General features: G+C 43.1%; 1 protein-coding gene across 1 annotated transcript in view; it reads right to left on the minus strand.

Moving 5' to 3' along the window:
- Positions 1-23,139, minus strand: part of LOC144696200 (guanine nucleotide-binding protein G(q) subunit alpha-like) — a 303,998-nt gene that overhangs the window by 279,928 nt on the left and 931 nt on the right. The window lies entirely within an intron of this gene.

A 23,139-nucleotide genomic window follows, 5' to 3' on the forward strand; every position in this document is an offset into this window, starting at 1 on the left:
TATTTTGTCACTTCTTAACAATTAAGAATATACACACAGAACTATTGCTTCTGAATCCCCAACTTCCTGTGTAAAAAACAGAAAATTCCTTTATTCCTTATTCTACACCAGAGAGCAATACATCCCAGACTTAGCACACCCTACTGTCAGATTTTTCATATAACACTTCTTCTTAACTAAAATGTCCTTTTACAAAAACTCATAAATATTAACCACAAACATCACATTTTCCTGATGCCAATTTGCTTGGGGCTCAGGTAGTAATCCAAAGATTATTATCATTGCAATTCTGTTTTTTAATTTAGCTCCTAGCTGCTTATACTCCCTCAGCAGAACCTCTTTCTTAGTTTTATCTATCTCATTGGTACCCATATGGACCATGACAACTGGACCTTTCCTCCCCAACTCCAAGTTCCTCTCCAACTCTGAGGAGGTATCCTTAACCTTGTCACTGGGCAGGCAACACAGCTCATGCTCTTGGCTGCAGGAAACAGTATCTATTCCCCTAACTATACTGCTACTACTACAATTACATTCCTTTTTACTCCCCCAACTTGGTCTTCTGTCAGTTTGCTCATCCTCCCTTCAATCCCTGCTCTCGTCCACACAAGCTTCAAGAACCTCAAACCTGTTGGACAAGTGCAAGGTTCCTTCATTGCAACCATCTGGATCCCCATACGGCCTCACTTGCAGTCACACCTTCCTGTCCCTTATCACGGACCAAATCTGAAGTAATTAGCTTAAGGGGTGTGACTGAATTCCTAGAACAAAGTATCCAGCTAACATTCCCCCCCCCATCTTGATATACTGCAGTGTCCGAAGCTTGGATTCCAGCTCATGATCTCTGAGCCTAAGTTCCTTGAAGTGCAGATACTTATTGCAGATGTGGTTGCTGTGGATCACACACACAGCTCCCATACACTCCAGCTGCAACATATCACTTGCCCTGCCACCATTAATGTATTTTATTTAAATAGTTAGACTTCAAGTTTGGAAATATCACTCAATGATTATTTGTAGTTATATTTAGTAGTTTAACTAGTTAAGCTATAAATTTAATACAATACTTATATCTCCCCAATACCAGTTTAAACCACTCCCCCAGATTAGAGAGAGAAAAACACTAAAACTTACCAACCAATCACCTAGCTGCTCATCTAATTAATGTCTCCGAGCTTCAGCTCTGAGGTCTCACTACCTCTGGCTCCATCTGCAGATCACTTCTTGTTCTGTAAAAGACCAGAGCAACACCTCCTCCCTCACTACACTCAATTCCCTCACTTACCAAATTCCCCAAGTTAAACACTATCTTGCTGTATTCAGTCAAGTTGGGTTTCATGCTACTTACTTTGTGCATTAGCAAAACCTCTTGTATTTATACTAGCTGAAATTCAAGAGAACTGAGTCAGGCCCTGCTGGCTAGGGAACCAGTTCTAACTACTACCTAATTAACTAACTGTGCCGTTGCCTCTAGCAGGGTGCTTGTTTGTCACTGACTGAGACTGAAATAAACTACAATTTACAATCATAATTAAGTTAAATGCTAGAGGCAAACTTGGCTAGATTTTAGAAAGAGATCAGCCCTTAAAATTCCCTCACTTACCAGATTCCCTGATTTAAGCACTCTGCCTCACAGTACTCAGTCAAGCTGGATCCTGTACTACTTACTCATCCAAAAGATAGCCCTTCCTGCAGTGGAACTTTAACCCACAACATTCTAACTCAGAGGCCAAGAGTGCTACCCACTGAGCCATGGCTGGAACCTTATGCCCCTCCCCTAGTAGTGGGCTGACTAGGCAGAGGAGGCATAAAATGAGGTCCAATGGGGGTGATGCCACGCCCATTGTCCACCATCCTTTGCTAGTATTTTACCTACAGCAGGATAGGTGTCATGTGGCCCACCAGCTCTTGGGCCAATTAATGCCCTTAAGTGACTAATTAAGGGGTAGGTGTTGCCCAAGCAACATGCTGTAAGGCTGCTAGGTAAACCTTGGTGGCCTGGCTGGGGGTGGGGATATCCCTCCTGTTTAAGCACCCTGTTCCCAACAGAGTATCTCCCTAGTGGAATGGGCCTCCCTTGCTTGAGGCCACCCACTTACTTTCCAGTCTGGGCTTCTCATCAGGGAATGATTGTAGTTCAACAGTTGCTGACGGTACTACTGGAACTGGCGAGCTGCCGGCCCTATGATTGGCCAGCAGTCTTCGAGGCAGGACAACCTCTAACATGGGGATGGAACCTAGGACCTCAGGTAATTAAGTGCCTGACAATAGTTAAATCCGGCCGTGGCTTTCCGGGCCAGTGGAAGTGGGATTGCCCCCGACTCATACAGCAGGTGGGCAGGGCCATCACCTTCAGATAAAATCCAGCCACATATTTCTCCTTTATCATCAGGCTTATATGGTTACTTCTCTGCTGATCACTTGTCCTATTTCTAAATCATACTTATTACTCTTTTTATTTTCCCTTGAAGCTTTACTTTTACTCTCCCTATTGAGGTATCTAAATTAGGCTATATGACAGTGGATAGAGACTTTATTCATTTCCAGACAGCTCTGTTGGACATTTTAATTAGCTTAATTATCTCCCAAACAGTTTCACAGTGTTCACATGGTCACACTCTTAACATTAATATTGTAGGTGAGGAAATGTCACTTACTGAAGGGTGAAGATTTCCTCTGTGCACTGTTTAACAAAATTATAATCATGTTTACAAAAAATGAGTTTACAATTTTGTTCTACATTGCAGAGATGAAATCTCCCTTAATGTTAGCAAAGGAAACTTCTTTGGCCCAGTCAGTTCCCTTTTAAAATAAGCAGCTATAGGAGATTGACACTTCATTTTATCTCTGTTGAACAACTGATGTTAATTTTTAGCTGTAGCCACAATTTTGCGGCCCCCTTTATCTCATTGGCTGCTAGGCTTTTTGTGGATTTTAGGCATACAACTGTCCTAAAGACTATCAATTTATTTTGTCCTCAAAGAAAAGCCCAAATAAATAAAAATCTGGTAAATATATTAAATTTCACTGATCCTTTAGGACCCTTGCTATGTTGCTTTGTAGATGGAAGGTTACCAAAATTATGCATTCCGATGTTAATTATGTCTGTTTCTCTCCTTTTTATATTATTAAAGCCTGGGGTTTCAGTTAAACCTATGCCACAACATATAAGAAGATGCAAATTATTCTAATCTAATTTGGCCAGGTGCCTACTCTTTCATGATGCTTCTAACACTTGACTTAGGCCCACTTCTATTCCATGCTTATGCATGGTCTAGTTATAAAAGTTCATAAATTCAACAACAGAATATTGAATAGAAATAAGTCTCATAGGTAAGGATTTTACTCTGTTGTCACTCATCAGCTTGTGATTTTTTTGCTATTTCATTTTATTGGCAGAAAAATGGATGCAGCTAAGTGTAGAAGCAGAAGGTGCTGGTCACTTCAGCAAGGTGCCTGTCAGATATTTTGCACAGCTCACTACAAATTTTGTATTTGAGAAATTGTTCCTATTGCTCTCTCTCTCGGTACTATGCCCTTAAAGGGCATTTGCAACCATGGACTTCTGAGTTGGTCCATGGTTATGCTTGGCAAGGTACTGCAGTGGTTTGCCATTGCCTTTTGCAGATGGCTGACCAGGAAGCTCTCCTGCTGTTACTGCCTGCCATAGGTATTGCGGATTTACAGATTGTTACGACTCACTGGGGATAGTGTATTGTAATATCAAGCCCCCCTACTTCCCGAGCCATGACAAATGTGAGAAGTTTAATTCGACCACCAAATTTCCCCAATTTTACCTAACTGTCTAATTTAGTTTAGATTAACAGAGTATGAGCACTGGGTTTGTAGACTTAACAAGTAAGTAACTGTTTATTAAACAAATTGTTTTTAACCAATGACAAAAGAAAGAAATATGAACTGCTAACTCTTAACTCTATAACTTACTCTACCCCTTTTTAACCCCTATACACAAACACACACATACATAAGACACACAAAACAAAGATTTTAAGGGTGAGGTAAAACCGTTTGATAGCATCAATCTAGAGTACAGCGTTTTATGAGTTGATTTTACTTGAAGTCTTCCAAATTCCTTGCAGACTTGTACTGCTAACATGAGGTGATCTTTCAGCACTTCCAGTCTGTAGTTTACTAGTTGAAAACCTGCTTTTATTGTCTCTACTAGTGATTTCTCCCCATTTCTTTTGACAGCGGTATCTCAAAAAAACAGGATACGGAGATGTGAGGAATAGCTAGCTAATTACTATGGCAGAATTATTGGAGTTTTACCAAAAACCCAGGAGAGAGAAGTATTTAGGTCTTTCCTCTTGGCACGTTAGGATCCCTCTGCTGGCTACTGCTATCACAAAACCCTGGTCACCTGGTCACCTGGTCAGCAGCCAATCAATGCCTTTGCTAGGCAGTTCTCTCTTAAACCATATCCTTTTCGACACCATCGTCCAACCTGGTACACGCTGTTCAAAGAAGTAGTAACATTGTAGATTTTCTCTTCCTGCTTCAGGGGACATGTTTTTTTTTCATTGCAACCACAGTAGGTTTTTAAAGGCACAGTCCAACCTTAAAGTCACAGTCCAAGAAAAAAAAACTGACAATCAACATGTTAGGTGGCACCATGACACACCTTCTAAGGCCATCAAGTCCTGAAATAGGGCTAGAACCCAGAAATTCTGGCCCAAAGGTAGGAACATTACCACTGTGCTGCAAGACCTCCCAGCCCTAATGCTGTAGTTGACCAAAAGACAAAGTGATGGATTTTCATGGAGTCAGATGGACTCTGGAGGCCTTTAAAAATTATTAGGAAGGAGCTGGATACGAAAGCCCCTCTCCCATTTCCAACAGGTCTCATTTTAACCCCGCAGGGGGAAGAGGGTGGCATGTGAAACACACAGATGGGAAACCCAGCTCAGCAGGACCATTTGAAATGAGTGCTGAGTCACAAACAGACTCAATTTTCACTGTTCCAAGGGCCTGAACCTATAATATGGGAGTCACAAATATGGAGAGTTGGCATACATGATTGTGAAGGCCAGATAAGGTCCTTTTAAGTGTTGTGATCTGAAGTTATTTAAATCCCCAGTGCTCTAAAAATGAAAAGAAAAAGCAGACTACAGCTGTCAGTTCTTCTTCTTCTTCAGTTGTCCGCCTGGAGGTAGATCGAACCCACAGCACCATGATATCCACCATTGGTAGAGCAAGGAGGCAGGTCCTGAATCCAGCCCAAGTGGACCAGGGAGCAAACCCCATGCTGTTGACACTAATCTGATCCACACCAGGCATCCAGCCAACTGAGCCAACTAGGCTTCCAAGGGGTTGCTGTGGCAACGTACACATTTACATGCATGTTGTGGTCCAGAGCTATGGATAGTGATTCAGGGGGCTCAAATTTCTTTCCATCACATGGCTGACCAGGAATCTCTCCCATTCTTACTGCCTGCAATTGGCCAATGTTGGAAAGATTTACAAGTTGATATCTGTTTGGCAACATTATGACACCCCTTCCTTGGCCATCAAGTCCTGGGTCAGACTTGAACCTCAGGCTTTTGGCTTACAGGAGGGACACTACCCACTGCTCCACAAGACCTTTGCTATCCGTTAGAGTTAAAGAAAAACAAACACCTGCTGCTGAAGTACACTGATTGACAGACCATCTAATGTAGTAGTGAGTGGGCAAGAACATGGCAGCTGGAATATAATGTGGAAAAATGTGAGGTTATCCACTTTGGTAGGAAGAGCAGATGCTCAGATCTCTTACTATCTCTTAAATGGTAAGAGATTAGAAAGTGTAAATGTACGAAAGGACCTGGGTGGCCTCGTCAGTAAGTCACTGAAGGCTAACATGCAGGTGCAGCAAGCAGTTAGGAAGGCTAATGGTATGTTGGCCTTTATTGCAAGGGGATTTGAGTACAGGAGTAGCGAAGTCTTGCTTCAATCATACACAGCCTTGGTTAGACCGCACCTGCAGTAGTGTGTGCAGTTTTGGCCCCCTTAACTTAGGGAGGATATTATTGCCATAGAGAGAGTGCAAGAAAGGTTCACCAGACTTGTTTCCAAGATGGCAGGACTGTCCTATGAAGAGAGTTTGGGGAAACTTGGTCTGTATTCTCCAGAGTTTTGAAGAATGAGAGGTGAGCTCATTGAAACCTACAAAATATTTAAAGGGATAGACAGGGTAGATGCAGGTAGGATGTTTCTCCTGGTTGGGAAGTCTAGAACTAGGCGACACAATTTCAACATAAGGGGGAAGCCATTTAGCACTGAGTTGAGCAGAATTTTTTTTTTACTCAGAGGGTTGTGAAGCTTTGGAATTCTTTACCCCAGAGGGCTATGGAAGCTCAGTCATTGAGTATGTTTAAAATAGCGATTGACAGATTTCTAACTGCCAATTACATAAAGGGATATAGGGACAGTGTGGGAAAAAAGGTATTGAAGTCTAAGATCAGCCATGATCATACTGAATGATAGAGCAGGATCAATGGACTGAATGGCCTACTCCTGTCCCTATGTTCCTATGTAGCTTAGAAGCAACCATTACCATCTGTACCTGCAGTTTCAATAGACTTGATTGTTGACATTTTTCAAGGATTGTTATCACAGCTGAGCCCATTATGAATGCTTAACTGAGTTTCAAAAGGTCCGAAGCCATTATTTCAGCAGGGGGTCTGAGTTCGCATTTTGATTTACACTTTTAGGAGGCTAATAAAAGATTAGCTGTCTTTGATCGGGTTAGTGAATAGAGGTTTGTTTGTTTTTATAACAGATTGTCTACTTGGGGAGGATTTTAAATTTTTGAATGGGTTTCAGGAAAGGGAGTTTTTACCCTATCATGTGTGTATGAGTGAGAGCTCTGGAGCCATGTGGAGATTGTTAAATCGCCACATGTCTCCTGAGGTTTGCCTATAGTGGATACTGGGATGAATGGCTATGGAGATGGCATGGAGGTATGAGGTGGCATGGGGGTATGAGTGGCCATGGAGGTGGCATGGGGAGTATGGAGAACATGAGGGTTGGCTGGGGGTGTGAGGTGGCATGGAGGTGGCATGGGAATATGAGGGAGCATGGAGGTGGTATGAGGGTATGAGTGGCCATTGAGGTGATGGGGTTATGGTGGGCAAGGGGTGTGGGATCGGGCCTTCTAACCAGCCTGATTCGGCACGCACCTGCCTCTGTGGCTGCCTCTGAACTGCCTTCAGAGGCGACCGTCCCAATCTGTTCACGCCTCTGCCCCTGCCTCCCATAGCAACAATTGTGTGTATTGGGTCTCTTCCATGGAGGTGGTCCTGCCTCCATGACGAAAATTCAGCCCAAACTGTCCTGTGCAATTTTGCCCTTTTTATTGGCCTATCATAGTTAGTTGACCAATCTCTACATTATGAAAGAAATATTAAATTCATTGATTGATTAAAATGTGTTTTTTTTTAAAGAAATGTGCGAACTATTGTTTTACTTTTGGATTTATAGGCCATCCAAAGACTTGACTTTTCAGCATGTCCATTGTGTTTTGTTTCTACACCACTGCTAACATAGGAATATACAAACATATGAGTAAGGAGCAGGAGTAGGCTATTTGGCCCCTCGAGCCTGCTCCACCATTTAATAAGATCGTGGCTGATCTGATAATAACCTCAAATCTGCATCCCACCTGCCCTCGATTACCTATCATATCCTTGCTTACCAAGAATTGATCTACCTCTGCCTTAAAAATATTCAAAGGCTCTGCTTCCATTGCATTTTCAGGAAGAGACTCACGACCCTCAGAGAAAAAATTTCACCTATTCTCCATTTTAAATGGGCAACGCCTTATTTTTTAACAGTGACCCCTAATTCTAGATTCTCCCACAAGAGGAAAGATCCTCTCCACATCCACCCTGTCAAGACCCCTCAGGATCTCATGTTTCAATCAAGTCACCTCTTATTATTCTAAACTCCAGCGGATACAAGCTTAACCTGTCCAACCTTTCCTCATAAGACAACCCACCCATTCCAGGTATTATTCTGGTAAACCTTCTCTGAACTACTTCTAACACATTTACATCCTTCCTTAAATAAGATGACCAATGTGGTACTCCAGATGTGGTCTCACTAGTGCTCTTTTTCACTGAAGCATAACTACTTCTGTATTCAATTCCCCTTGCAATAAATGATAACATTCTATTAGCTTTCCTAATTACTTGCTGTACCTGCTTACTAGCCTTTTGCGATTCATGTACTAAGATACCAAGATCCCTCTGCATCTCAGAGCTCTGCAATCTCTCGCCATTTGGATAATATGCTTCTCTTTTATTCTTCCTGCCAAAATGGACAATTTCACATTTTCCTACATTATACTCCATTTGCCAGATCATTGCCCACTTACTTAACCTATCTATATCTTTTTGTAGCCTCCTTATGTCCCCTTCACAACTTACTTTCCTACCTATCTTTGTGTCATCAGCAAATTTGGCAACCATACCATCTGTCCCTTCATCCAAGTCATTGATATAAATCGTAAACAGTTGTGATCCCAGCATTGATCTCTGTGGCACACCACTCGTTATATCTTGCCAACATGAAAAGGCTCCATTTATGCCTGCTCTCTGCTTCCTGTTAGCCAGCCAATCTTCTATCCACGTCAATATGTTACCCCCTATACCATGAGCTTTTATTTTCCATTATAACCTTTGATGTAGCAATTTATCAAATGCCTTCTGGAATTCTAATTACTGTACATCCCCTTTATCCACAGCACTGGTTACCTCCTCAAAGAACTGCAATAAGTTGGTTAAACATGATTTCCCTTTCACAAAACCATGTTGACTCTGCCTGATTACCTTGAAGTTATCCAAGTGCCCTGCTATAGTGTCTTTAATAATAACTTCTAGCATTTTCCCTACGACAGATGTTAAGCTAACTGGCCTATAGTTTTCCACTTTCTGTCTCCCTCCCTTTTTGAACAATGGGGTTACATTTGCTATCTTCCAATCTAATGGGACCTTCCCCGAATCTAGGGAGTTTTGGAAAATTAAAATCAATGCATCAACTATCTCATTAGCCACTTCTTTTAAGACCCTAGGATGAAGTCCACCAGGACCCAGGCACTTGTCAGCCTGCAGCTCCAACAAATTACTCAATACCACTTCTCTGGTGATTGTAATTTTCCTGTGATCCTCCATCCCTTCCATTTCCTGATTTATAACTGCTTCTGGGATGTTACTTGTATCCTCTATAGTGAAGGCTGATGCAAAATACCTGTTCAATTCACCTAACATTTCCTTGTTTTCCATTATCAATTTTCCAGACTCACTTTCTATAGGACCAACACTTACTTTGTTAACTAATTTCTTTTTTAAATATTTATAAGAACTCTTACTATCTGTTTTTATATTTCTGGCTTGCTTTCTCTCATACTCTAATTTTTCCCTCCTAATTAATCTTTTTGTCATCCTTTGCTGTTCCTTATATTCTGTCCATTCTTCTGGCCTTCCACCTATCTTTGCTAGTCCTATTTTAACAGTCTGCAAAGAGGACAGATAAGCAGTCTTCAGCTTTTCCTTTTTCCCTATGGAAAAGTAACCTGTTTCCATCCATCATCTCCCCCACATGACCTAGCTAAAACTGGAAAGTCATTACATGCAGAATAAAGCTGTATATCTCTGTTCTACCGCTGAAAAAATGGATCAGTAAACCAGGAGAAAGTCTATAAGCAAGTTACTCTGTCCACCTGCTCAGCTTGCTCCATGCTATCCATTATCTTTCTATTTTGGAAAAAGATCCTACCACCGGCGAGAAAAATGAAGAACATGAAACATAAGAAGAAGAATACCAACAGGGTCAGGAACATTAGAAGTAAGGTTACACCTTTTGTTTGTTCTGATTTACAACCAATCATATATATGACCTCCATTTTACTTTGTTTTTCTAACTTATTAGTCTGTCTTTCATGGGAAAGGAAAGCTAAGGGAACGAAGGAGAAGTGGGTAAAAAGATGATAGTTTTCTGATGGGATTGTGGGAGGTAGGATTGACAGTTACCTGTGTAAATCTTTGTTTATTTGCTACATTTAGTAAACAAATATACTAAATACTAACCATTTAATCTGGTGTCAAATCTGAACAGACATGGTTGTGAAAAGGCATGTTTGTTATAGGTTATGTAAAAATAGTTGACAACATGATCAGGAATCAGAAATTGCTATTCCATATGTGTTCTGTCACGAGATCCTCTCAGCGTCCTGGAATGGCTGGGGGCCTCATGCAATTGCACCAGTTCCATGGTCCTAGGGTTGTCATGGAGAATGGCAGAGTTATGGAAAGAAGCTACAAAGTGTAGGGGGACAGAAATGAGGTTTGGATGTTCAGGTAGGGAAGGTAGGGGTAGGCTAGCGAGCAGTAAGGGGAAGTAGAGTATACTTATTGAATGGAAGTGAGGCGGAATGGTAGACATGGGTTAGAGGTCAGATGTGTGAGAAAGCAGATCAGGGTTTGAGGCTGCAAGGAATAAGATTAGAGATTGGAGAGAAGGGAGATGAGAGGGTGGTGATTGTGGTGAGGAGAGTCAGGTGGGTCTGGAAGGGGGTAGAAATTTTGGGCAGCTAGAAGGGGAGAGGAAGGTGAATGTGACAAAGAAGAAGGGAGGGGTGAGATACGAAATGGATTCCGAGGGTGGAAGGGGCAATCTTAGAATGGGGGAGGAAGGATAAGGGCAAAGGAGGACTTAAAATGTGCTGGAGGGGAAGAAGAAACAGGAATGAAGGGATCGTTCATAATGGCAAATGAATGGATCTTAAATTGCAGCTCTATACCTTCTTTCCTCCTGTGCAGCATTGATTCAATGGGCCGCTCATGAACTCTTAAATTGTGAATATTGCAGAATCGGGACTTTGAGTTTTGGAGTTCCATTTTCCCTCCTTGCAGTTCTTGCTTAATGGACTCTTCATATTATTGTGTGCTTTATATCTTCAAAGGAGTTGAGTTGGATATAAGTAGGGAGCAACCAGATGAGAATGACTGCACTGATTGGGAATTACAGCAGTTGAAGAAAATGGGCTGCTAACTAGGTAATTGAAAGACTGTGACTGACAACTGGACAGAGGTTGATAGGGACAAGGGGCAGAGCCAGCTAAGAAGAAGATATGGTAAGGGGTATTAGTGGAAAGTTGAGGCAAACTGAACAACTATTGGCAGGTTAAAGGCAAAAAACTGAGGATGCTGGAAATCCAAAACAAAAATAAAAATACCTGGAAAAACACAGCAGGTCTGACAGCATCTGCGGAGAGGAACGCAGTTAACGTTTCGAGTTGTATGACTCTTCAACAGAACTAAGGAAAAATAGAAAAGATGTGAAATATAAGCTGGTTGAAGGTGGGGTGGGACAAGAAGAGCTGCATAGAGGGCCAGTGATAGGTGGAGATAGCCAAAAGATGTCATAGACAAAAGGACAAAGAGGTGTTGAAGGTGGTGATATTATCTAAGGAATGTGCTAATAGGTGACATTAAGGGTAGAAAGCAGGACGAGCAAGGTACAGATAGCCCTAGTGGGGGTGGGGTGGGGGGAAGGGATCGAAATAGGTTAAAAGGTAGAGATAAAACAATGGATGGAAATACATTTAAAAGTAATGGAAATAGGTGGGAAAAGAAAAATCTATATAAATTAGTGGAAGAAAAGGTGGATCGGAAAGGGGGTGGGGATGGAGGAGAGAGTTCATGATCTAAAATTGTTGAACTCAATATTCAGTCCAGAAGGCTGTAAAGTGCCTAGCCGGAAGATGAGGCGCTGCTCCACCAGTTTGCATTGAGCTTCACTGGAACATTGCAGCAGGCCAAAGACGGACATGTGGGCATGAGAGCAGGGTGGAGTGTTGAAATGGCAAGCGACAGGGCGGTCTGGGTCATGCTTGCGGACAGACTGAAGGTGTTCCGCAAAGCGGTCACCCAGTCTGCGTTTGGTCTCTCCAATGTAGAGGAGACCGCATTGGGAGCAGCGAATGCAGTAGACTAAATTGAGGGAAATGCAAGTGAAATGCTGCTTCACTTAAAAGGAGTGTTTGGGCCCTTGGACGGTGAGGAGAGGAGAAGTAAAGGGGCAGGTGTTGCACCTTCTGCGGTTGCATGGGAAGGTGCCGTGGGAGGGGGTTGAGGTGTAGGGGGTGATGGAGGAGTGGACCATGGTGTCCCGGAGGGAACGATCCCTGCGGAATGCCACCAGGGTGGGTGAAGGGAACATGTATTTGGTGCTGGCATCATGCTGGAGTTGGTGGAAATGGCGGAAGATGATCCTTTGAATGTGGAGGCTAGTGGGGTGATAAGTGAGGACAAGGGGGACCCTATCATGGTTCTGGGAGGGAGAGGAAGGTGTGAGGGTGGATGCGTGGGAGATGGGCCGGACACAGTTGAGGGCCCTGTCAACCACCATGGGTGGAAAACCTCGGTTAAAGAAGAAGGAAGACATGTCAGAGGAACTGTTTTTGAAAATGGCATCATCAGAACAGATGCGACGGAGGCGAAGGAACTGAGAGAATGGGATGGAGTCCTTACAGGAAGTGGGGTGTGAGGAGCTGTAGTCGAGGTAGCTGTGGGAGTCGGTAGGCTTGTAATGAATATTGGTGGACAGTCTATCACCAGAAATAGAGACAGAGAGGTCAAGGAAGGGAAGGGAAGTGTCAGAGATGGACCATGTGAAAATGATGGAGGGGTGGAAATTGGAAGCAAAATTAATAAATTTTTCCAGGTCCAGATGAGAGCATGAAGCAGCACCGAAGCAATCATCGATGTATCGGAGAAAGAGTTGTGGGAGGGGGCCGGAGTAGGGCTGGAACAAGGAATGTTCCACATACCCCATAAAGAGACAGGGATAACTGGGGCCCATGCGGGTTCCCATAGCCACACCTTTTATTTGAAGGAAGTGAGAGGAGTTTAAGGAGAAATTGTTCAGTGAGAGAACAAGTTCAGCCAGATGGAGGAGAGTAGTGGTGCATGGGGATTGTTTGGGCCTCTGTTCAAGGAAGAAGCGGAGAGCCATCAGACCATCCTGGTGGGGGATGGAGGTGTAGAGGGATTGGACGTTCATGGTGAAGAGGAGGCAGTTGGTGCCAGGGAACTGGAAATTGTTGATATGATGTAGGGTGTCAGAGGAATCACGGATGTAGGTGGGAAGGGACTGGACATGGGGAGAGAGAATGGAGTCAAGATAGCAAGAAATGAGTTCCATGGGGCAGGAACAGGCTGACACAATCGGTCTGCTGGGACAGTCCTGTTTGTGGATTTTGGGTAGGAGGTAGAAGCGGGCTGTCCGAGGTTGGGAGACTATGAGGTTGGAAGCTGTGGAAGGAAGATCTCCAGAGGAGATGAGGTCAGTAACAGTTCTGGAAACAATGGCTTGATGTTCAGTGGTGGGGCCATGGTCCAGGGGGAGGTAGGAGGAAGTATCTGTGAGTTGACGCTCAGCCTTTGCGAGGTAGAGGTCAGTGCGCCAGACAACAACAGCACCACCCTTGTCAGCAGGTTTGATGACAATGTCAGGGTTGGACCTGAGAGAACGGAGTGCAGCAAGTTCAGAAAGAGACAGGTTAGAGTGGGTGAGAGGAGCAGAGAAATTGAGAACAGAGGGCCCCAGTTATGCCTGTCTCTTTATGGAGTATGTGGAACATTCCTTGTTCCAGTCCTACTCCAGCCACCTCCCACAACTTTCTCTGGTACATCGATGATTGCTTCGGTGCTGCTTCATGCTCTCGTCTAGACCTGGAAAAATGTATTAATTTTGCTTCCAATTTCCACCCCTCCATCATTTTCACATGGTCCATCTCTTACACTTCCCTTCCCTTCCTTGACCTCTCTGTCTCAATTTCTGGTGATAGACTGTCCATCAATATTCGTTACAAGCCTACCGACTCCCACAGCTACCTCGACTACAGCTCCTCACACCTCACTTCCTGTAAGGACTCCAGCCCATTCTCTCAGTTCCTTCGCCTCCGTCTCATCTGTTCTGATGATGCCACTTTCAAAAACAGTTCCTCTGACATGTCTTCCTTCTTCCTTAACCGAGGTTTTCCATCCACGGTGGTTGACATGGCCCTCAACTGTGTCCGGCCCATCTCCCACGCATCCACCCTCACACCTTCCTCTCCCTCCCAGCACCATGATAGGGTCCCCCTTGTCCTCACTTATCACCCCACTAGCCTCCGCATTCAAAGGATCATCCTCCGCCATTTCCGCCAACTCCAGCATGATACCACCACCAAACACATCTTCCCTTCACCCACCCTGGCGGCATTCCGCAGGGATCGTTCCCTCCGTGACACCCTGGTCCACTCCTCCATCACCCCCTACACCTCAACCCCCTCCCACGGCACCTTCCCATGCAACCGCAGAAGGTGCAACACCTGCCCCTTTACTTCTCCTCTCCTCACCGTCCAAGGGCCCAAACACTCCTTTCAAGTGAAGCAGCATTTCACTTGCATTTCCCTCAATTTAGTCTACTGCATTCGCTGCTCCCAATGCGGTCTCCTCTACATTGGAGAGACCAAACGCAAACTGGGTGACCGCTTTGCGGAACACCTTCAGTCTGTCCACAAGCATGACCCAGACCGCCCTGTCGCTTGCCATTTCAACACTCCACCCTGCTCTCCTGCCCACATGTCCGTCCTTGGCCTGCTGCATTGTTCCAGTGAAGCTCAACGCAAACTGGAGGAACAGCACCTCATCTTCCGACTAGGCACTTTACAGCCTTCTGGACTGAATATTGAGTTCAACAATTTTAGATCATGAACTCTCTCCTCCATCCCCACCCCCTTTCCGATCCCCCATTTTTTCCAATAATTTATATAGATTTTTCTTTTCTCATCTATTTCCATTATTTTTAAATGTATTTCCATCCATTGTTTTATCTCTACCTTTTAGCCTATTTCGATCCCTTCCCCCCACCCCACCCCCACTAGGGCTATCTGTACCTTGCTCGTCCTGCTTTCTACCCTTAATGTCACCTATTAGCAGATTCCTTAGATAATATCACCACCTTCAACACCTCTTTGTCCTTTTGTCTATGACATCTTTTGGCAATCTCCACCTATCACTGGCCCTCTATCCAGCTCTACTTGTCCTACCCCCTTTAAACCAGCTTATATTTCACCTCTTTTCTATTTTTCCTTAGTCCTGTTGAAGAGTCATACGGACTCGAACGTTAACTGTGTTCCTCTCCGCAGATGCTGTCAGACCTGCTGAGTTTTTCCAGGTATTTTTATAAGTATTGGCAGGTATTGCATCCATTAAACAATCAGTTGGTGTGACAATGCATTAGCTGTTTAATTCTATTCATCTGGAACATTCCTTCGTGGATATATTAACCAGCATCAAAGGGAAACTCGAAAGTTCTTTTTTTTGTATCTACTGTGATTCAGTTGGTAACACTCTCGTCTCTGAGTCACAGGGTTTTGGGTTCAAGTCCCACTCGTGGACTTGAGCACAAAAATCAAAGCTTGCAATCCAGTGCAGTGTTGAGGCAGTGCTGCACTTTTGGATGTGCTGATGTTAAACCTGCTCAGGTAAACATAAAAGATCCCTGACACTATTTTGAAAAGAGCAGGGTAGTTATCTCTGGTGTCCTGGCCAATATTTATTCCTCAACCAACATCATAAAAACAGATTATCGGGTCCTTATCAATTGTTGTTTGTGGGAGTTTACTGTGTGCAAATTTTCTGCCGTGTTTCAATAATGAATACAGTTCAGCTGGCTGCAAAGCACTTTAAGATGTCCAGTGGTTGTAAAAGGCAATATATAAATGCAAATCTTTCTTCCTATTTAACAGCATGATTAATGCCATGAGGGGGACCTCTAGTGTTCAATTAACAATATTCAAGCAAAATATATATCAGTGGGAAGCAGAGCAGAACCAGAAGGGGTACTGCCAAGTGTTTTAGGGCGTTGGTTACAGTTCGGTAGGTCTGAAGTCGTCTTCCTTGGTTAACTGTAAGTGTTTATTGACTCTTAGAACTATTTACAAATATACAGTAAAGGGTAAAAGCTAGGAGCTATCTCCATGCTTGTTGGTACACATGGCCCTGTCCAACACTAGACTGACCTGGGTGTAGGCCATGTGCTCTCTTACATCACTGTGTGGGTGGTATTTTTAAAATTTATTCTTTCATGGGATGTGTGCGTTGCTGACAAGGCCAGCATTTGTTGCCGATTCCTAATTGTTCTTGAACCGCTTGGCTTGCTCGACCATTTCAGAGGGCAGTTAAGAGTCAACCACACTGCTGTGGGTCTGGAGTCATGTGTAGGTCCAACCAGGTAAAGATGGCAGATTTCCTTCCGTGAAGGACATTTATGAACCAGACGGGTTTTTATGACAATTGATGATAGCTTCATGGTCACAATTACTGATGCTAGCTTTCAATTCCACATTAATTGAATTTAAATTCCTGGGCCTCTAGATTACAAGTCTGATGACATTATCACCATGCTACTATCTCCGCTAAATTGTACTTAGTCCCACATTAACCCTACATGTGGCAAACTCTTATACTACATAGCACCCCAAGTCTTTATCCAATGTATTTTAAATGATTATAGTTTACCTTATGTCTTACATTGATATTACTATTGGATATTTACATTGTCATTACTACATTATCACTAACCCATCTCACCCTTTCAAGTCCTTGAATTCAAAGGTTCAGGTGGTCTGGAGACCTTATAACCTTTCCATATCTTGTTTGCACTACTGTCAGAGGAGTGGCAGGCTCCGTCGTCACTAGTTCTTCCTTTAGGCTTGGAGGTTGTTCTGGCATCTGGGTATGTTTTCATCCTTTTCTTCCATTCTTTTGTGTTGAACCACACTTGGTTGGTTCGGCTGTTGCACTGGTCGGTGGTTGCTAATCTAACTCATTTCTTGCAGGATGGATGAACGTTGTATTCGTCTCCTTGTCATTTCTTTTGCTTCTTCTGTCATTGTGTGGGTCGTGGCGATGTTGTCTGTGGTGGAGAATGAGCATTTCTGTGACTAGAATGAGGTATAGTGGTACACTCGCCTCTGTGTTTTGCTGTCAGCAATGGACAGCTGCTGCCAGGCTCCAGCACCTTTTGTGGCTTTAGCATGCTGGCTGGAAGCTGCAGCGTATGTTCAGTGGTTGCAGTGTTGACCTGCTGCACTGTCGTCTGAGCCGGAGGCTGAGGCTCATTGGACTGCTGGTCACTCCCTCTTACATCTTCCACTGGAGGCATTGTGGTTACCCCCTGGGTGGTTGGCTGGTCTGGCCATTGAAGATTTTCTAGCACCTGTAATGAGAATGGACAAGCCTGCTTGGCAAAGAGAAAGTTCAGAGCTGAAGTCCCAGTCAGGATACTCTTTTTTGTTTAAGTACTTGGGAACTTGCAGTTCTGTATGATTAATAACAGTGTTTGTCTTGACATCTTCTGCCATTTTGAGGAGATCCAGGGCTACACAGGCACCTCTGCTCAAGAGAGAGAAAGACTGATTATCGATGACGTACATCAACTTGAAGATTTGTTTGCTGCTGTACCTTAGTGGTTCCTGAATCATACTTATGACTGAAGTTGGATTCCTCCGGGCCCATACAGTGTGCCTGTTGTTTAAAGCCAGAGGTCTTTTAGCCACGGTTCTTTGTCTGGCAGTACTGTTACACTGGCTCCTGTGTCTAATTTAACATTTATTAAATGGTCATTAACTGAAATGTCTGCATTCCAGAGTGAAAAACCAAAATCTTTGACCTCATCCAAGAAGCATGGCTGTGTGTCTTCCAGGCTTGCAGTCTTGACCTTGTGAATAATCTTTAGGCCTTCTGTGCATTTCAGAGTTTTTTCCCTGCACAGTTTGCCATAGTGTCCAGTCCTGTTGCACTGAAAGCATTGGGCTGAAATTGCAGGACATTCATTTCACCAATGGGGGCACTTTGCTCCACAGCATTGGTATGATTGCTCTGCTGGCCAGTTCGGGTATTGCTTTCCCTGGCCTGGAGTGTCCCTGTGTCTTTGTTGCTTAGTTAGCTGAATTGTGGGTTGGCCCCTGCACTATGGTTTATTTTCTCCCCTTAAAATGGTTCTGTGCTGCTCACTGAGTTCTGACTGCCTATCTGGATTGCCTTTTCCAGGGTTAGATCTTCCTTCGCTTGCGTGAGGTCAAAGAGTGCGTTATGTGCTACTTCTAACAGTGTTCTGTCTCTGATGAGTTTGGATTTTAAGTCTCCATATTTGCAACCTTCTGCCATCCTGTACAGACCATTGATGAATGAATCAATAGGTTCTCCTGGCTGTTGGACTCACTTGTTAAATTTAGCTCTTTTGAGTATTTTATTGCTTCCTAGACTAAAATAAACATTGAAAGATTTTAGTGCTTCTTCAAATTTAGCAGATAATTCACTGATTCTCTGTCTTGCAATGATGTAATCCGCAATTGGTCCTACCAGGTAAAGAAGTGTGTTAACCTGCTCTGCTTCTGACGTTTTGTCCAAACCTGAAGTGATCATGTATCTTGGAGACAAAGGGATTTCCTTCCCTTGCTGGATTTGGTGGAATCCTCTACAATGGTGATCACCCTCAGTTTAAAAAAAATTCAACAATGGCTGACTGGATAGACTGCCTACAAGGTTCTCTTGCTCAGCATTTTATTTTAAAGTCCCAAATTTGTCAAATCCTGGTTTTTTTCTTTCTCTTAGCTGAGTTTAGAAGTTGTGATTCCCTGGATTATTTATTTAATTAATTTTTTTCATTTCAGAGTGAGCTCAGGGATATTGTTTTTGCAATGGGTTTTTTCAAACTGCATTTCTGACTATGAATTATTTAAAGATTTCTCAGGAGTTACTGTAGTCTACTCTGGGATTAGAAGCTGGACTTCCAAAGGAGAGTTATTGGAGTCTTCTGCTGCAGAAATAAATTTTAAATTTCTGCCTTCAGTTTCTTTGAAGCTTTTTTCCTGGCAATTTTCCCTCCACACCTCTGCTTCTGGATCCTCTTTTCAGGTCAGGCTGCTTTGTTGAATTTTTTCACAGTCTTCCAAAATTTTAGTTTTTCTCTGCATTTTCTGCAAGGTCTTATATTTTTCCACAAGCTGCCACCATATTGTAGGGTGTTGGTTACAGGTCGGCAGGTCTGAAGAGGTCTTCCTAGTCATTCGTAGGTTAACTAAAAGTCTTTATTGACTCTTAGAACTATTTACAAATGTACAGCAAAGGGTACAAGCTAGGAGCTGGCTCCATGATTGCTGGCACACAATCCTCTGTCAAAACTAGACTAACCCTTGGTACAGGTCATGTGTTCTCTTTCATCACTGTCTGGGCGGTACTGTACTCAGTCCCACATTAACCCGATATGTGTCAGGCCCTTATACTACACCAAGTAACACAGGGAATGTGGGAGGAAGAAGCTGATTGCGCTCAGGGCAGGTGCTCTGCTTGCGCTAGGAGTCAAATGTGATAGAGGCTGGAAAGAGGCAATATTAAAACAAAATTCCAAATACAAGCAAAAAGAATGTATAAAAGGTCTAAAATGAAAAGAAATTCACCTAGAATCATAGATTCATACAGGAACAGAAGGAGGCTATTTGGCCCATCAGCTCCATGCTGGCTCACTGTCGAGTCAGTCCTATTCCCTTGCTTTATTCACATAGCCTTGTATTTATTTTCCTCCAAGTGCCCAACCATTTTCCATTTGAAATCATTGATTTTCTCTGCTTCCACTGCCCTCATATCACTTTCTTTCTTTGGTGGCTGACCAATGGAAGTTTTTGACACCGGCAGCAGAGTTTTAATCAGGGGTTGGGAAGCAGACATGGAGACTAGTTCTGAGTCCTGACACTGCACAGCATGCTCGAGACATGCCCATTGCAATTTTCACTGTTCCTTTCAATTAAAGGTCCAGGAGCGGGCTTGCTGTACAATCAGGGATGGTGGGCAGGCTCTCAATGCTGGAGGACTAATGGGAGGCCTTCCAACACTCAGAGATTAGCAGCCTCCCTGGCCAAGTGGGTGCGGCAGATGTGAGGACAGCAAGAGACAAGGGGCAAGTAAGTTTAATTTATATTTTTTAAAAAGCCGCAGCTGCTTGGCCTTGATCCTGGAGAGGCAAACTCTCCAGGGGACAGCCATCTGCTGTAATTGAGACCCAATGACCATTATGGGCTTGGAATAGGAGGAATGTTGAATCTCGTTTATTCCATCGTTCTCCTCAGCTTGATCCCACTCTGAGCACACCACTTTGGCCTGGACATGTTCCAGGCCAATGTTCTCCCAGAAAACCAAGAACTGTGATTGTACTCGAAAGAGTTGCAATCTGTGACTGTTAATAACTCGAAAGAGTTCCAGGCCAATGTTGGCTGCCTGCATTGTCGACTGGAAATTCCAGTCAGCATGGGAACAGGGCCTTAATAGGCACCTAAATTAATTCTAATTGGCCTCAATTGGCTACCCGCTGCTTGCTGGTGCACAACTGATCTGACCCCGAGCTGGCCTCTTTCAAAATAGTTTGGGGTTGGGATCATGATGGAGAACGGATATGAAGGCCAACAGCACCAAAGTGTGGCCTCATTCGTCTCTGATGTGGACCCTAACCTGTTTTTAAAATCCAGCTCCAGATATTGCACCGTACAACTGCCTGATGGTCACAGAATAGAACTGTAGTGTCTCACTGATCCTCATCTACAATCCACTTGAAAAATAATGTTACATCACAGGAAAAATATTACATTCAACTTTTTAATGGAAGATGATAGATTTAATAATACAAAGAGTTCAAGACCTAAACTGCAGAGACAAAAAAAATGCTTTTTATTGTACTCACTATTCAGTCAGTACTGATTAATGTCTGGTACAAGTATGGCTTGTTACTCAATTTGTGTATGACACATAACTTTTCAGAATTGGCAACCCTTTCCCCAAATAATTGCTAAATTGCTTTTTCTGATTCCAGCTGCATTAATAATTTGCCATTTTGCTAAATCTATGTTCGAAGTTGCAAACTTCAATTACAGACTAACTTGTCATTTTCTGAATGATGTTAAATGCATGATAAATATATCACTAAACAGAATGAAAATCTAGCTCTATCTATATATAATATGTGTGCACTTTCTGTGTCAATTGTTCCGTTATAAATTCCTTTGTCCACATTTATTAATGTGCCAATGTTATAATTACACCCTTTCATCCAGTGGTGGTGCCACAGTACTACAGTTTTCCATATCCCAGCTTATTAGCCTGCAAAACACAGACAATCTGATGCTGCAACCGTCAGTATCAAATATGTGAGTTATACTTAAATTCTTCATTGTACTTCCCTCTGATTGATCCTCCTAGCTCCATTTCCAATATAGGTAATGTTATGGTGCTGTTTTCTTAATAATTATACTTACTTATGATTGAATTCGCCCACCTGTAGAGATCAGGTTCCTTGCCAAATGATTAATTTGTGAACTCGGTACATTCTCTCCTGCTACCTTTCCTGCTCCTCCATTCCCCAGATGACCTATTTCTCTCCCAAATGTCCTCTGCTGCTTCTTCTCAAATCCAAACCCACTTCAAGTGTCCATGCCTTTCCTTCTGCTCCTGCTCCACTACAAAGGCTGCCATCCTGGCCACGCTCAGAAACTGGCCTTTAAATTCTTTCTAAAGGTGGAGGTGGTGCTTTAAGGAACTCAAAAGCTGACCTGGAGACATGACTATAGTGCTGGTGCAGGGCAGGGGTGGAATTTCCTAAAGGTTTTTCTCAGCACAGAGTTGGAAAAAAAAACCTTTAGAGTACTCATGCTTATAGGCCTGAATTTTCTGTTAGGGGTGCAATTGGTGAAATGTACTGGACACGGCACCAGTTTCACTGAAGTGAAATTACATTGAAGTTTCTATGTAAACTAATTAGAATAAGCTTAAACAGAAGATCTCCCATGAATCAGCAGAATCAAACATGATTGATTCATGACTTGAACAGAGCCAATGTGGCCTCAAGGTGCTGGGTGGAATAGAATAACCAGCAAGGAACAGATTTCCCCTAGAAGTGAGGCAGGAGATCACAGGGTAAGCACACTGCCATCTGTCCATTTAACTGCTGGTCATTGCTGCCTTCATGTAACTACTTGATATTTCTGTAGTGGAGCAGGGCACCCATGTGGCTTATTGATTTCTGGTCACAGGCTTTATGAACCGCTTGAGAGCTAAGCAATTAAATGAATGTAAAATAATTGAAACGGAATATAAGTGAATTGCTGCAGCAGAGAAACAAACCAGGATCAGTTGCTGAAGACTGCTGGTCACTGCAGGTCAAGTGATTAATGCTGGATTCATGTGACTGTGTGTGGCTGTGCACCATAGAATCTATCCCTTACAAATAAGCACAGCCAGCTTTCCAACCTGGGGGAATGGCCAGTTTTGTGGACAGGACTGTTCCTTGCAAAGGAACTTTTAAACTACCACACAAGCTACTATCACAGCTACCCAAGCATAAAGCAATTATGGGTGCAATTCACCACTTAAAATTCCACAATCTTTAGTGCTATTTGCTTTGGTTCTGCCCAGATTAAGCTGTTATTTGGGTAGAAATCATATGGAAACTCCAGGCCACAATATAAGTGGACTAAGCTATTTAATAACTAAAACAGATTTTGCAACTCAGGAGGACATTGTTCTAAAACTTCAGGGAGGGGGGAAATGGGGTGAGTGGAGGGGTGACAAGAATTCACAAAGGCTTACAGACTCGCTGCTGCAAACCGGTCCCTCCATGTTAATGGTTTGTTGATTATGTTGTTAAACATACACAGGCGATGGGCATTGTTTTATTAAGGACTGTCGTCACGCGTAAAGAGAATCAGCTGGGACACTGGGGTACTAGTTAGGAGGCAGAGATCTATAAGGCTGCATCCTGTGCATAAACCTACTGTTAAGGAAAAGAGTTGTGTCTTGTTTTGTACTTCACCATCTGGCTTGGATCCATTTAACATGGTTGCAGAAGATGGTTGCCTGAAGGTGAAGATTAGAAACTAAGATATTGTTTTGATAGAAGATTGTAATTTGAGTTACTTTTAAGAAGAATGGTTGAAATCAACTGTAAAGTGTCAGGGTATCATTTCCCACCAATATTCTATGAATCTAAACCTTATTATCAATGGAAAAATGAAGTAGATAATTGGATATGGATTACATCCTT

Source organism: Cetorhinus maximus, chromosome 2 (genome assembly GCF_964194155.1).
Source record: "Cetorhinus maximus chromosome 2, sCetMax3.hap1.1, whole genome shotgun sequence".
Classification (NCBI taxonomy): Eukaryota; Metazoa; Chordata; class Chondrichthyes; order Lamniformes; family Cetorhinidae; genus Cetorhinus; species Cetorhinus maximus.